Genomic DNA, 16,391 nt, shown 5'->3' with positions numbered 1-16,391 from the left:
ACATGTGATTGTATACATTTTTCATCTATTGTGGAGATGCAAATACAAAACTCAGTACTCCAAGATGTAATGCTGGTTTCTGAGTGTCCAAATTACTTTGGACCCATAAATGAATGAATGCCTTACATTCACATCTATAAGCAGTTAATCATCACTGACAGATACAGTATGGGCAACTTTGCAGAGGTAATTCAACAAATGTGCAATGTAGGTAACTTATGTAGATTAGACAAATTACGCCTTGCTAGCTTGGCACACAAAGAAATTTCAGCTTCTGATGCACATTAACTCTGCATCAAGGGGTACAATTCATGTCTCTCTGGACATCCTACCTGTAAAATTCTCAATTACATAAACAGTAAGCCTAACATACAGCAATTTGTGAGGACAGAACTCATGAAAGGAACGCAAGCAATGAAGGTAAAGCATGTATCATGTATGACGATGGAACACCTTATCCTTGGTGCCATCTTAAGACATATCAAGGATAAGAGGGTCATCAGGGACAGTCAACATGGCTTCACCAAGGGGAAGTCGTGTTTGACCAACCTCATAGCCTTTTATGAAGACGTAACAAGGTGGATTGACGATGGCAGAGCAGTGGATGTGGTCTACCTTGACTTCAGCAAAGCATTTGACACCGTCTCCCACAGCATCCTCACGGCAAAACTGAGGAAGTGTGGACTGGATGATCGGGTAGTGAGGTGGACTGCAAATTGGCTGAAGGAGAGAAGCCAGAGAGTCGTGATTAATGGGGCAGAGTCTAGCTGGAGGCCTGTATCTAGTGGAGTGCCTCAAGGGTCAGTTCTGGGACCAATACTGTTCAATATATTCATCAATGACTTGGATGAGGGAATTGAGTGTACTATCAGCAAGTTTGCTGATGACACCAAGCTGGGAGGAGTGGCTGACACGCCAGAGGGCTGTGCTGCCATCCAGCGAGATCTGGACAGGCTAGAGAGTTGGGTGGGGAAAAATTTAATGAAATATAACAAGGGGAAATGTAGAGTCTTGCATCTGGGCAGGAACAACCCCAGGTTCCAGTACAGGTTGGGGAATGACCTGTTAGAGAGCAGTGCAGGGGAAAGGGACCTGGGGGTCCTGGTGGACAGCAGGATGACCATGAGCCAGCACTGTGCCCTTGTGGCCAAGAAGGCCAATGGCATCCTGGGGTGTATTAGAAGGGAGGTGGTTAGTAGGTCGAGAGAGGTTCTCCTTCCCCTCTACTCTGCCCTGGTGAGACCTCATCTGGAATATTGTGTCCAGTTCTGGGCCCCTCAGTTCAAGAAGGACAGGGAACTGCTGGAGAGAGTCCAGCGCAGGGCCACAAAGATGATTAAGGGAGTGGAGCATCTCCCTTATGAGGAAAGGCTGAGGGAGCTGGGTCTCTTTAGCTTGGAGAAGAGGAGACTGAGGGGTGACCTTATCAATGTTTATAAATATATAAAAGGTGGGTGTCACGAGGATGGAGCCAGGCTCTTCTCGGTGACAACCAACAGTAAGACAAGGGGTAGTGGCTTCAAGCTGGAACACAAGAGGTTCCACTTAAATTTGAGAAGAAACTTCTTCTCAGTGAGGGTGACGGAACACTGGAACAGGCTGCCCAGGGAGGTTGTGGATTCTCCTTCTCTGGAGACATTCAAAACCCGCCTGGACACCTTCCTGTGTAACCTCACCTAGGTTTTCCTGCTCCGGCAGGGGGACTGGACTAGATGATCTTTCGAGGTCCCTTCCAATCCCTAACATTCTGTGATTCTGTGATTCTGTGACTTCGAAACACATATTGGTCACATTGTTTGAAACTTGTGATGTCATACTAGCATAATTTATTTCTCCTGAAGTGAACTATCCATTTTGCTGATTAAAGATTCATCAGCCCTGTATGATAGGATGAACAGAAATGACATTTCACAGCTTAAGAACTGTTTTCATGAGCTGAGAACAGCCAAAGGACAACTGTGTTCATAGCCATAATCTTAAATCCATATCTACCAGAACAAAGTAGTATGTATGTTTTTTTCAAACATTTTCAGATAGACATTAGTCCATTTGGACAATCACCTGCCATCAATATTGTTAAGGGATGAGGCAAATTTATCACCCAACATGGTGCTGGATGATAAACATAAGCATCCCATGCAAAGAAATAACTACATCTCAGCTAAGTCACTGTTTGTTTTTTTTTTTTTTTCTGAAGTACAGATTGTGACATAAGCTTGGCAGTGACCAGTGACTAACACAAATATAGTAAGAAGAGCATTGTATAAATATTTCAGCTATTTGAATTTTTCTTAGTCAAAACAACAGAGCGAAGGGAAATACTAATGGCAATTGCAAACAAAAAATTAATTTGAGTTGGACTGGTCTGCTCAACACCAAGATGCTTAGACAAAGTCTAAGTGAACAGCTTTGTCACAAGGACTGTGTGCCCATCATGTACAATGAATGATCTGGCATTGGACTAATATGGAAAATTGACCCAGAGGGAACAAATCCACAGAGATATTCTTCATTTATTTGCAGTAAGATTATGTAACTGGAGTTGATGTTACACTAAGCTAGCAAAATAAAGCTTTAGAAACATGTATATGTAGCTACCAATAAAAAGACAGCTGGCATGAAATCAGTTTGGTTGCAGTTTGATAAAACACCAGTGCTTTCTGCAGTGTCAGCTGCTTACTTGGTCCTACATGGCTTATTACAATCTCAACTCTTTAAGACAGAGTTTAGAAATAAAGTATTTTCCCAAAGAGCTAGTGACTAATGCGCAAAGTTGATTTGAAGGGAATATATATGAATGGGCCATTCAACTTGAGTGAGATACCACAACAGAACTTGACCACTAGTGAGTACAGCCGTTCTGCTTTTTCGTCTCCAGTATTGAAAAGCAGTCGTCTTTACTTAGCTTTGCTTTTTGCTCCAGAAGTGGCAAAAGTAACAATGTTGTTCTTCAAGATAAAAATGAAAACAAACCAAAACGAAAATCCCACAGAATATTTATAACAGGGTAGTACTAGTAACTGCACAGATTTCAAAATATTCATCAGCAGAACCTTACCCAAAGGGAAATAGAGAGATTTATCTGAAAGAGCAAATAGGGCAAAAATGGTAATTCAAATCATCACTGCCTAAAATCAGCTTATGGATCAGAGATAGACTGACACATTCGTGTAAATGATGACATAAACACGGGTTACAGTTTCTTGATATGGTGTTACAAAAAGGCTCAAGTGAGATACATTAATTTTTCATTTCCCCTGTAGCTAGAAGAATGGCAAGAAAAACCTATCTGGTGGTATTTAGGCACCCTATTTAGAAACTTTCAAAGAACCAGAAAATTTATTGCAGCTAAACAGCAGAGGAAATATGTCAAATGGTTTTCTACACTACATTTTTGTACTGTCTTTTTCAAAGGACCTCTTAAAATAGTTCATTGACAGTAGATGCTTCTCCAGCATAAGCAATCTATCATAAATTACTTTGCTATTCTATAATTTAATTTTGCTTTTGTATCAAATCTTATTTTGAATAAAATATGTATTCCATGCAGAAATACCTTTGTGAAAAGAAGCTTAAGAGTTATGCAGGTTTTGAAGAATAATCCAGTAGATGAGGAAGAAATGCTACAAAATCCACAGTGGGGGATAAATAGGATAAAGAGCAATCTTAAAAAAAATTATGACCTGCAATTTGCACAAAAATGAATGAAAAAACACCCTGTCATTTTTAAAAGACAATACCTGTGGTCTATGAACTTTTAGTTTGAAGGAAATTAGCTATAACTACCAGAGGTCTTCTTTCAGGGAAGCAGAAAGGCTCAAGAAAAGATTTGAAATAAAGAGTCAATCAATTTATTCTAGTTTGATATAATCTACAAATATATTTATACTCTTCAGTCCAAATGACTCTTGTGAAAAATGGGACCTTTACAGAAATTGCAAGTCGCTATTAAAATGCCATATAGCAACAAATGCACCTATTTACATTAAATCTCAACAACAAAAATGTGTCACAAACACTTTCTCAAAGAGCTAGAGGAGACATATTTCAGTAATAAGCAGATAAAAAGATACATTTCAATATAGATATTGAAATATTTTATTATAATATGCATTTATAATATTTATTGTATGCATTATATTAGAATATGCATTACCAGTGCCTAGTAAAATTATGGAGAAAGTAATTCTGGGAGTTATTGAAAAACACTTGAGAGACAGTGCAGTCATTTGTCATAGCCATCAACAGGTTCACAAGGGGAAAGGACTGCTTAACCAACTTAATTTCCTTTTATGACAAGGTAGCCCATCTACTTGACCAAGAGAATCCAGTAGATGTGGGGTTTTTTTATTATTGTATTTTAGCAAAGCTTTTGGTACTGTCTCTTACAAAATCCTTCTGGACAAAATGTCCAGCACGCAGCTAGACATGTCCATGGTACTTTGGGTAAGCAACGGGCTGGTAGGTTGGGCACAAAGAGTTATAGTAAATTGGGTTATCTGAGGCTGGTGGCCAGTCACCAGTGGGGTTCTCCAGGGCTCAATTTTAGGGTCAGTGCTCTTCAATGTTTTTTTTAAATGATCTGGACATAGGAATTGAATGTACATTAAGTAAGTTTGCCAACAATACTAAACTAGGAGGAACTGTGGACTCCTTCGAGGGTAGAGAGTCCTTACAGAGAGATCTGGATAGACTATAGAGAGGTAGGCAGTCACCAACTACATGAAATTTAACAAGAGCAAGTGCTGGATTCTCCCACCGGGATGGGGTAATCCTGGTTATACAAACAAATTGGGGGGCAAGAGACTGGAGAGCAGCCCTGCAGAAAGAGATCTGGGAGGCTGGGGTGGTGGCAAATTGAACATAAGCCAACAGTGCCCTGGCAGCCACAAGGACCAACTGTGTCCTGGGGTGCATTAAGCACAGCATCATTGGCAGGTCGAGGGAGGTGATTATGCCATTCTGCACTGCACTGGTGTAGCTTCACCTCAAGTAAGGTGTGCAGTTCTGGGCACCACAGTATAAAAAGCTGAGGTCACCTGGCTTGTTCTGCTTGGAGAAGAGAAGGCTGAGGGGTGACCTCATCACAGTCCACATTTCCCCAAGGATGGCAGCAGAGAGGGAGGTGCTGATCTCCTCTCTCTAGTGACCAGAAACAAGACACAAGGAAATGGAATGAAACTGCATCAGGGCAAGTTCAGATTGGACACTAGGAAAAGGTTCTTCACTGAGAGGGTGGTCAGTCACTGGAACAGCCTCCCCAGGGGAGTGGTCACAACACGAAACCTGTGAGAATTCAAGAAGCATCTGGACAATGGTTTAGTTTTAGAGTTGGACTTGAGGATGCTTATGTGTCTCTTCCAACCTCAGATGTTCTATAAATCTGTTTCAATATAATGGCAATACTTGGTTGTGATGGCATAAAAAACATAGCTAAGACAAGGTTTAGTGTTGGGTATATATTTACAAATGAGAAAAGTAGTCAAACTTACAGGTACATACACTCTTCCCCAGAGACTTCAGCTGATAAGCAAAGCTTCAGATTTAAACTTAGTCAAAGCTGTGTATTTAGTTTATTTTGTTGTTTAGTAATATTAAAAAGCATAGACATCTTTAAAATTATATAGCAAAGAAAAATCTTGTCCACTGACAACAGCATGTCTTGGGAGCACGTTTATTTCCCATGGTATTTATTTATCCCAGTGCAAAACCAAAGTGATGATGGAAGTCAAACTCAGGTCACAAGTGGGCTTGGCTGAACAGCCTTACACATTTAAAAATTTTCTTCCAAGTGCCAGAACCCCAGGGAAACACAAGAAACATGAATGAAATTATAAAGGTGAATTATATTCCTGACTAGCCCCATACTTTGACAGATTTAGATAACCTTACAGGACTGTGTTGATCAAATGGTCTCTGTTAAAGTACAAAGTACTGTGTTCATTAATGTGCAGACTTTGATAATGTGTACACTGTCCTGTTGTTGTGGTCACTTTCAAGGTGAACTTAATGAGCATACATTTATTTGATATAACTCTTGTAATCTAGGAATTTAGAGACCTGATCTGCATAATTTTTGGTGTGTTGTTTTCATTAAGTTTCAAGCAGGGAGAAGAGACAGAAACGTAGGGCCTGAGAGCAGGGTGATTCCTCAGACAGTGCCTGCACTGAGAGCTTCTCTGGGCTTTCTCGAGGCTGTCCAGCATTCCCAAAACCCAAATATACAAGCAATGGGCAGAGCAGCAGAGCTCTAAGAAACATTTTGTGCCTCACTGGTAGACAAAGAAATATCCACAGGGTAAGCTGAAATTTATTTAAAATATTCTGTTCTTTGCCTGACAGCCAGTATTAACATGCTGCAAAAGGAAGAGTAGCAGTTTACAAACCATTAATTTAAAACAGGTTATATGAAAAAAAAAGACAAAAAAGTGTATCTAAACATCTAATCATATAAATGCCCAGGTATGCATATATATAAAAATTCATATACTTTACAAAAGGTCCTCAGTCTTTAGACTTAAAAATGCCAAGTCAGCTTCCTGAGGGTAAGAATGATAACCAAATCCTCTTACGCACATGTTTCTGTGGGTGTGGAGCAAGATACTTCTTCAGTCTCTCCTTTTGCAGAAAAAGATAAAGAACAGATTTTTGAGTCGCTGGGTGAACCAGAATATCACCAAAACCAGTTTCAGCCTCAGATTTTTTTTTTTTTCCTGCAAAAAGTACAAAATGTTTTTAAGAACCAAAATGCATCATTTTACCACATTTACTTTTGGTGTTAGGAAACTCGAAACCAGAATTTTTTTTGCCAGATGTGGATTGAAATGCTTCCTTTGCTCAACAAGGCACTGTCATTTCTTCATGTAAAAATTATTGTCTCCTACATTTGTCAGTATGAATTATTTTTAATTTTTTTTTCCTGATTTACAAGTTTTTTTTTTCTTTGCTCTGCATGGCAGATCTGCCTACAGTGTTCCTCTGTTATGAACTCAACTCTCAGCTACGTTATTCATTCATGGATAAATGTCATTCCCATATATTTTAAGTAACGTTTTCGCCTTTATATTTTCTTCCAGTGAAAAAAATCACTGCCTCTTCACAGGATGTAAATATTTGCTTTATAACTACAGTGTGAATCTGAAGCTGCTTTTAATCTTTGTATCAGTGAAATTCTGCTTAGCAACGACAAATATTTTGTTTCCCCGACACAGTAAGTGATTACTGCCTTCAGGCTGGGAAGCAAGGGAACATCAGTTCTGGTGCTGTAAATATGTACAAGTTGCCCATATCTTAGGCCATTTTTTTAAGCGGGGACCACTTAAGAGAGCTGAAGTTTGGTGGAATAATTAAAATACCTTGTTAAAGAACTTCAACTGACTGGCTTAGACTGCACAACACTGGATACATGTATCACTTGGAGAAAAAATGAGGACATAGTTTTTGCCTATGGTCCAGCTATTTCAGGATAGATGCATGGAAGATGGAGGATTTGTTTTTCTGCATAATGTTAACAGTGAGGCTATGGCTGCCTCATCCTTCCCTCTGCCCATAAATGTGTGCCAAGTGCTGTAATAAGGAGTCATCTATAGATACTCTACTGTTTAGCATGCTTTCCCTTGCTACTGGGTAGATCCTGCCATCCTTAATCTTCTGTACACAACAAATCTTAGTAGCCTTGGCTACACTTGCCAGTGTTAATATACAAAACTTTGCTAAAGTTCAGCTTTTCTCTGCAAAAGCTGCCTAAAAATAGCATTGTGTAGCTCCACATGTGCTTTTTCTCTCAATAATTACTATTCTAAATGCACTCTGTTTAAAAGTAAAAGGAGAGAGTTCGTTTGTCACTGATAGCTTTATAAACTCAAACACGGGATACCATTGCGTTATTTTTGTATCTTATCACCTGGAGTAGTGCCTCTAAAACAGGAGCTTTTACAGCCCGGGTGACATCCTCTGTCATAGTCATGTCATGTGTCCTGTTCCTGCCCCGACATCATCCGTTCCTCAGTGTTAAATTCTCAAACTTATGTAGATGACATACAGAGATCAAGTATCTGTCCTTCAGTTCTTGGAATCAGTCATACAATATCTAGTTCTCATTTTTCCTGATAGCAGCTGAAGTCTTGATCTGCAGTGAAGTTTTTTGACATAAAAAAATTTAAGCATCAGTTGCATAACATGACACACTTTTCACTCGGGTGAAATGTGGCTACAACTAGGTAGACAATCCTGCTCAAGTTGAGTCCAGGAATTTTTTTTTCTTTTTTTTTAGTTAAAAACTATAGCCACGACAGCACTGGATGTTAACAAAATGTTTCTTATTTGAACAGTGACAATAATAAACTGTGGAGTTCTGAATTTCACCAACAGCAGTGGCAACTAGAATAGTCTCTTCTACATGTCCTGAGACCTCACTAGGTGATCACTTTTAGCAGCTTGTCCCTAGGCCTATGATGAGACCTCACTGAAGTTTACAGTGCATAGTAGAAGACTTCAGCTTGGTGGGCATATCTTAATTGTCAAAAATACATCATGATGAGCACTGAACCAAACACTAAAAAATAAAAAAGACTTTTCTTTTTTTTCCTCCACTATTATATCCTATTGACTATTTTAAAATACAAGAAGTTTGTAAACTCTACATTTCAAAGATAAGCCATTTTTTATTTACTTGCTTCTGAAATAAGGACAAATCACATAACCGATAAAAAACTGTTATCTTATGCCCATCACAGAACAGCTGATTAAATGTTAAAAGCAGAAGTCATTCAACTATATAGTAGAGTACCAGCTGCAAAACCACACATATGCATTTTTATTTCTTGTAACCAGTTAGACGTACTGTAAAATTGTAAGACTGACATATATAGCAAAAGGTGAAAGCCATGACACCTACTCATACAAGTATCAGAGTGTCATTCTCCAATGATGCAAAAGCAAGCCAAAGTGTTTGATTTCCACTTGTATTCAGATGCCCTCCCTTACAAAGAGTGTGTTTGTACATATGAAAGTGTAAATACACACAGATGTATCTGTAAATCACTATGAACACATATTCAAATCTGATAACCATCCAATGCTTATTTCTTAGCATAATTTTATTTATGCCAACTTGCATGCAGATTGAGTATATACAATGAAATTAGGCAGCAGGCCTGATTCTTCCTCATGTATTAGGTAGACTCCTATAGGTTCATTAGATGTATATTGATTGGCCAAGTTCTGAGAAGTTTTTACTGAAATCTCACAAAAAGGAGGTTTGTTTCTATTAGATCAAATAAAAAGGTAGAGGGATGCAAAAGGATTCTTCATCTGCTTGACACCGTTCTGATCTTTGGCCCCTCAGGTACACATTTCACTTTCTGAATGAAAAGTTTCACATAAAAAAAAGAGCATCACCTATTTATTTTAGCAATTCTACAAGTTGCTATCAGGTAATAAAAATAAAATAAAATCTCCAAACAAAAAACCTACTTTATTCTGAACTGATCTAGTAAGCCAACTGAAGTTAACACTTTAATAAATTAATTGCATTGAGGACTGACCTACAGACAAAGAGCTAAACAAACAAAAATAATCCAAACCAGAAAAAGATTAAAAAAAACCAGCAGGAGGAAGGGACAAAGATTTAAGAACAACTCAGTGACCAACACAGAAAAATTTAAGAACCGTTCAGAACATCCACAGCTTCCTGCCATTCTGGAGAATAAATATACCCAGACCCACTGTTTAAGATAGAGTGAACTTTGAGGATTCATAGTATTTCTAAAATTAATATTTTATTGGTGATAAATTTTAATAACTCCCAGAGAAACAATGTCACTGAACACTTATTTACCAGAGAGTGGGCTCAGTCATGCCTACATTAGTAGACAAATGGGGTCAAGCTGCCATTCCAGATTTAATCACAGTCAGTTTCTTCAGCTCTAAGATTCAGTTTTCATGCATGTCAAGATGCTGTTTATCTTGCTCTTTTTCTGGCTGAAGAACAAGAGTCTGAATTTGAAAAGGGTAGTAAATTGGAACTAGAGAGATACGTTTGCAAAAACATCTCTTCCCTAACAGGGAGATGTACAGGGTGAAGAAGACTCTCTGGTTTAATCTCGAGCCCTTGCAGCACTTGCAAACTCCCAATTTTTTTGCAAACTTTTCAGGAAACAGGTGTATCACACTTTCATGATCCAGTGGAGGCACTGAAGCCATTGTGCTCTTCCCAATGTCAGCTAAAGAAGTGGATATACACTGCAGAGGCAGCACCTAAGATTTATCAATAATTCCAGCATTGATTCTGAATACAGAATAATACTTAGAGTCTCTAAAGCACACGGCAAAGCTTGTAAGTGAGAGGCAAGGTGTAATCTGGCCCATCCCACAGGCCTAGCACAACCATCATGCATTAAGGAGCCCGGGAGATCTGCTGTTGCACCTGCCCTTTAACAACTGTGGTCAAATCCTACTTTGCCTACCTATATTTTCTAGAACTCAGTACAATTGCTTCAGCTTCAACAGGCTGGAGAGGTTCTTCTGCCCCAGCTTCCCTCCAGACCCCATGCTGTACTGGCCTTGAGGCTTGCAGTCTCAGTGGAGTGTGGGAGGCATCCTTTGCTTTGTTGCAGTCTTGCATGGATGCAACCACGAAAACCAAAATTTGAGTAGCCATCAGCAGCAGTACTAATAAAATAAATTTATTGACCAATAAATTTTAAATGCCACCACAGTCCCCCAGTCACAGTGTGCTCATACCAAAGGCTTCATGTAGAAATGCAGGCTTTCTTCCACAGGAGAGTAGGTCACATAGCTAATACGAACAGATTAAGATCCTAAAATATTTAACAGTGAAGTCAGCAATTTAAGATTTCATTTGGAATATGGACCAAGTCTGAATCAGTGATTTTCCTCAAAGACTGGTCATAATAAACATTTTGAAAGTATTTTCAGTTAAACAAGGAATTACACTCTCTCAGATGGTTTCTCACTTCTACTTCATTATGAGGAAATCTAATACCTTGAATTTGTTTCACAGTAGCTATCTAAATAGCTAAATACCAACAGTTTAGGTAGAGAGAAGGAAAGCAGAGAAGGAAGATGGATTACTTGGCTTGTACCTCGTTATCCAACTGTGGCACAGTTCTATTTTAGTTTTCTATAAGGAAAAAAAAATGGCTTTATTAATGATACTCGCACTGCTACCTACCTAAGATCAGGTTAACTACAGCAACTTAATCCTTCAATACAAGAGGATTTCACCCTGAGAAAAATCCTCTGTAATTCTCTTACCTCTATAAATGGCTCCAATATGCTTACCCAACAAGGAGTTTCCACCTCCTAATCATGGGTCTGCTTGCTGTCACATCAATGGCTCCACCTTTTTTTGCCTTCTCTCTTATTATTACAGCTTTAGACTCACCCAAAGTCTTTTTACTGCAATTAAAACATTCTGCAGGATCATCTGCTTTGTCTTTACCTGCTGCTGTTCTAAGCAGAGAGCTAAAACCGGTTCATAATTCATGACTTGATTAAACCTGTTCTCTGGACCTTTTATCTTCATGAGGCAGTGGTGTGGCTAGACCTGGAAAGCAAGAGCCAAATCAGGGGTTCAGTTCCTGGCTCTGCCACTTGAATTGCTATGTCATTTTAAGTGTTAATTATCAACTAGATGCGTTTTCTTCCTTCAGGACAACTGTGAGGCTTTACTTGTATTGCAACCCTTTCATGGATGGAAGGCTTACTGTATACAAAGCATAACTCCCAGGCCACACACAACTTTTCACAAAGTCTGCAGGAGAACCCTGAAGTAACCACTACATGAAAACAAAATGCACCACCTAGGTTCCAATATAACATGCTCAAAGATAGGAGGATACTGTGATTTAATTGCTTTCAGTGCATCAGTTCCACGTTTACCCCAAACAATTCCCTCAACAGAACAGGCGACATTTAAAACAGCATCATATCTTTGAAATATTGTTGCAACAGGAAAGAAAATAGTTCTTTCTCCTCCAGAACTATTTTTTGCCTTTAAGTAGAAGGAATAGGAAACATCCTGAATAAATAAGGGTTAAAAATTAAAAATAATTACAGAAACTCTGTGTGAGGACAGTAAAAAAATTGATGTTTTAAATAACTAATAATTATACCCTCCTCTAGCTCTTACACTGCACTTTTAGGGACAGATTTTGATCTGTTGTGGTCATATAAATTCAGTTCAACTCCTTCGTTTTTGATTGAATTACTTCAGGCTCACCAGAATAACCAAGATCAGAGGCTGATTAAATGATTTGCCCAAAGGCAATCAGCAATTTCAAATAACAGAGTAGAAATTAAAGCTTTGGAGGACCAGGCTCTTCTTATATTGGTCTTCAGCAATGGAAAATGCCAAATATAATGCAATTCACCAAAGAAGGAAAATATTGTATTTTCCAAGCATTTCTGATTATTTGGACCACATCAAACCACCTCAAGGTCTGACAGTATCATCATTCATGCTACACAACGTGTGTAACACGCACACTAAGTTAAAAGAACCTTGTTAAAGTAGTGTGTTCAAGGTCTTTAAAAGTTAGGAAATACCAAAAAATATTATTTTCCTCTGGTGTGTATGCATTATGATACAGCTGTTAATTTCAAGATTCAATAATGTTTTCTCCATAGAACTGTATCTCACTTGATACATAGGATGGATGGTGTTCATTGAAAAAGTAACCAGTCAATAGCTTGTTTTCTGCTGGTTGTTCAATGTTTGGCCTGGGGTCTTATTGAGTGTACACAGTACACAACACTGCTCTGAAAACAGAATTCTTTATTTCCTCATAAACCTTTTCTAATGTTCATTGGTATCTAAATGCTTAAAAATATTATTATATTTATTTTTACAACATCTTAACTAGATATGCATATGCCCATTTTAAAAAGCAGCATCTGAGGAATAGGGAGACTAAAATAAAAGAAACAAACTTGTTCAGAAGCTTTATTAATTGGATGGTTTATCTTCTAATATGTTGATTTGTCAGCTGTTTAAGAAGACAGTTTTGATGAAATGTTTCCCAGAAAGGGTTTCTTAATTTTAAGATGTTTGCGGATTCCTGACCACCAAAAGCTATAGAAAGGTAAGCTGTCAGACAAGAAAAACATTCAGCTGCAAGGAAAGAGGTGACTGTCTCAAGTCTCCCACAGATCTCAGGCAAGCAGGACACCAACACCAGCTGGTGACCAAAAACCCCAGGCAACCAGCCACCAAGCAGTTCAGCCTTCACCCCTCATCTTTGCACATACATATGAATACCTGCACACAACTGCGTACACATTGGAGACCTCAAACGATTTGTTCTGATGCAGAAAAAGGGAGTTTCTGTAAACCCTAGAGTTAAACCTCCAGACCTTAAAAGGACAGAGGAAAAGGACCCCCTGTCTTCGACTCAGGCCGCATCATCTTTGAGATGATCCCACCTTTGACGGTCACAGTTTGAAGTGAATTATTTTAGGAAGGGCCATAGCATCATGACTCTCAGATCTCAGCTCCAGCCCCAGTCCTGGCCAATTCAGCAAAATATCCCGCTTACTCCAAGCCTGCCATAGGTCCAGTATAGACAAAAGTTACTGGGAATATAGCTCAAAAGCACTGGAGAGTCTCTCTGAAGCCATGTGTAAAATGTAATCCTCCCGAGGAGAATCTCCATAGTAATGAGAGGATATGTAGGTCTGAGAATCAGTCAGCTCCTATCAAACCATCAGGGTTTCAAAGAACATCTCGAGTTGGAAGGGACCCATAAGGAACACCGAGTCCAACTGCCCCCTCCTCATAGAACTTCCTAAAACTAAACCACATGACTAAGAGCATTGTCCAGACACTCCTTGAATTCTGACAGGTTTGGTGCCATGACCACTTCCCTGGGGGCCCGTTTCAGTGACTGACCACCCTCTCAGTGAAGAACCTTTTCCTCATGTCCAATCTGAACTTCCTCTGATGCAGCTTCATTCCATTTCCTGGTGTCCCATCACTGGTCACCAGAGAGAGGAGATCAGCATCTCCTCCTCCACTGCCCCCTAAAGGAAGCTGTAGACTGGGATGGGGTCACCCCTTGGCCTTCTCCAGGCTGAACAAACCAAGTGACCTCAGCAGCTCCTCATAAGTCTTGCCCTTGAGACCTTTCACCATCTTTGTTGCTCTCCTCTGGACTCACTCTAATAGTTTGATGTCCTTATACTGAAGCAGCCAAAGCTGCATACAGTGCTCCAGGTTGAGGCCACACCAGTGCAGCGTGGAGTGGGATAATCACCTCCCTCGATGAGCTAGCTACACTATCATCAGTTTTTGGGGAAAACATCAGTCCAAATTATTTCAATTTTACGAAGCTATCAACAGTGGAAATTGGAGTCATATGATACCAGTTTGTAACACTGATTTTACACGCATGCATTAACGTAAAGACTGTGTGGAAACTGAACAGAGATGTTACATCCACTAGGAATTCAAATATTTCAAAACATTAAATTAAAATACCACTGTAAGTTTATATTGATATATTGACAGAGGAGTATAAAGGAGCAATTGAGTTTGAATGACACAAATATAACATACTCAAGAATTCAACATTGGACTTGTCAGCAGACCTTACAGGGGAAATTGTTATTGTTATTGCCATTCCATAATTTAAATGGGAACCACCTCATTCATGTATTACAAAATAGATTTTTATATGCTCTTTACACCAAATATCCCTCAATTGCACAGACAGGTTTACGAGGTAAACAGTGGGACACAAACGAAGGCAGTCGGGGTCCATCGGCCCATGACATACATCTTGAACTGCATCCTGGTGGGTGCTGCATGAGGAAAGCCGCTGTTTTCATTTAACTGCTCACTTGACAGAGCCCAGCACTAGGAGATGCTGAGTGCTGCAGCCTTGGCCAAGCACCTGCGTGTGCTTTTTCACTTAAAGGCCGATAACCCCCAGGCTTCATGGCACATGGCTTCAGCCCCTGGGGCTGCCCAAGTGCTGTGCTTGGTGTGGGCAGCCCACCGCTGCAGCCCACCGCTGCAGCCCGCTGCGGGACTGAGCAGAAGGGCAGCTGCCTGCTGCAGGCTCCGGGGATGTGCAACACCCACCAGCACCGCACAGGGGCACCGGCATTGGGCCTGGTAGCTGACAGGGCACATTTCCCGATGTGATACTCTGTTCAGCCATGTTGTCCTCTGCTGAAGCAGTTTCCACTGCTCTCTACGCTCCACAGTGGTTTTATAAATCACTTCAAGAGCACTTGAGGACAAAAAAGCTGCTTGTATTTTCTCTCCCACCACCCCCCTCTCCAGTAACACACAACACATTTGTTCAGGGATTCATTAGCAAAGCATTTTTTAACATTAATCTAGGGAGAAAATCCTGCAGTGGTTCCTTAAGCTTTTGCTCTGTTAACACTGAGAGTAACCAGTCTGCAGGCTGGAGATTGCAAAATGCTTTGTCCTTTCTACTTTGCAAAGCAGTATAACTCATTAGCAAGCCCTTGCTAATTGAATTTGATTTAGTGTCAACATTGTCACTGTCACACAGAAGCACACCAATAAAATTTCAGTCCTGCTTGCTGTGATCATTAAGTCCAGTTGTTTAACAACACGAGTTCTGCCTTTGTGGTGAAGGTTGTCAGATCAGACTCACAGGGGCTCTGTGTTTCAGTTGCTACATGAAATAAACAAAAGTGCCAAAGCTGCCATCTAAAATATAAGATTAATAGAGAAATTCATTAGCTCAAATGACATGCATAAATGCTGCTGTTGGCTGTTTTTGGGGTTTCTGATCTCAGTTATCCTCTTCAAAACACAAAGCCCCGTAGACCAATAGAGATTTGAAAGAATAAGTGTGCTAGGAAAATGACTGGATTTTTTTCACTATAAATCTCCCTTCAAATAAACAGAATAAAAATATGGAAGGAAAGGTGGATTTAAAATATGTCACTGATACTTATTCATTTCTATATACTGAGCTTGCTGGTAGAGTTAGGATAGATTTTTTTTTTCTCTTTGACCAAAACAAAAGGATAATAAACAGCAAAAAATTGTTTCAAATACCTAACCTGAGGGCTTTGGGTAAATACTACTACTAGTAATAAAACAAAACCAAACCCCTAAGAACACAATTTGTTTAGATTTTGATTTAGATTAATGAAACTAGAACGAAAATATTCAAAGACTGATGGTACTGTTTGCGATTGTAAAGAACCATTCACTGGATTGACTGTCCAAGCTGATTTTCCTCCTTGGCCCATCACTGGGCTAAGGAGACACACTTTTCCTTTTTACGATCAGTATTTAGTTACTTTCACAACGTAGAGCTGCTTCTCTCTTTCGAGGGGGAAGTTCATGAAACTCTGGGGTTCGTGATACTCCATCATATCTT

Source organism: Caloenas nicobarica, chromosome Z, assembly GCF_036013445.1.
Source record: "Caloenas nicobarica isolate bCalNic1 chromosome Z, bCalNic1.hap1, whole genome shotgun sequence".
NCBI classification, from domain to species: domain Eukaryota; kingdom Metazoa; phylum Chordata; class Aves; order Columbiformes; family Columbidae; genus Caloenas; species Caloenas nicobarica.
Note: the sequence above shows the minus strand (reverse complement) of the source record.